Genomic DNA, 906 nt, shown 5'->3' with positions numbered 1-906 from the left:
TATCACTTTACATGTACAGAAGTGGAGATACCACAAGATAGCAGGATTTGCTTTAAAGTCCCAGCTAGGTTAAAGCTCAGTTAGGGGTGTATCTGTTTACTAATTTCCTCCTCTTCTTTTCAAGTTGTTTTCTCATCCTTTGTACAGTTTTAGAATAAGACAATCTTTATTTACAACTCAGCTTCAAAGGTCACTTACTGGTGATCTTTAACAAAATTATTTGTTCTTAAATTATCCTCAGTGTCTTCACAGTTAAATGAGATACATTCAACTTAGATAGTTGTTACAAACAGCCATTTTTTCACAAATTGAACAAAATATTTTTTATGTAACAGAACACATGTTAACGCTTTTCCTCATATTTTTAAAGTGTTAAGATTGGACTCATTAAGTTCTTCAGTTCCTTCCGAGTTTCAATATTTTATTATGCTTTTAATTATTTCTCCTCTATTTCATGCTTCATTTCTTCTGCTCACTAATACTACTTCTTCCTCCTAGAAGAATGTCAGGGTGTTTTGTTTTGTTTTTTTGTATTTTCTTAAAGTATCCAGAGGAAGGTTTTTAAAAGACCGGGGTTCTAGGCAAATTCCTGCACTTTTGTCTGAAATCTCCATTTCTGTAAAATAAGAATAATAACATAAGCATCCCTTCCATTTAGGGCTCCGTTTCCTAGAAAGGAAAAGGATCACATTTAGAAAATACCACTTTACAAGTACATTTATTCAGGGCAGAGGTAATCCTAGACTCAACCTGAAAATGTAAGTTTTTAGAGTAAAATTTTAAAAGATATCCGAACAAAAATAAGCAATACCTGTTAGCTACTATCATTTCCTTTCTCTTTGTTCCTGTTTTTCAATAAATGAGTGATTAAGTAATCTCTACTTAACTTTCTACTATAGACTATTG

The sequence above is a fragment of the Elephantulus edwardii genome, unplaced genomic scaffold (assembly GCF_000299155.1).
Source record: "Elephantulus edwardii isolate Elephantulus edwardi_28Jun2011 unplaced genomic scaffold, EleEdw1.0 scaffold00096, whole genome shotgun sequence".
Taxonomy (NCBI): Eukaryota; Metazoa; Chordata; class Mammalia; order Macroscelidea; family Macroscelididae; genus Elephantulus; species Elephantulus edwardii.
Note: the sequence above shows the minus strand (reverse complement) of the source record.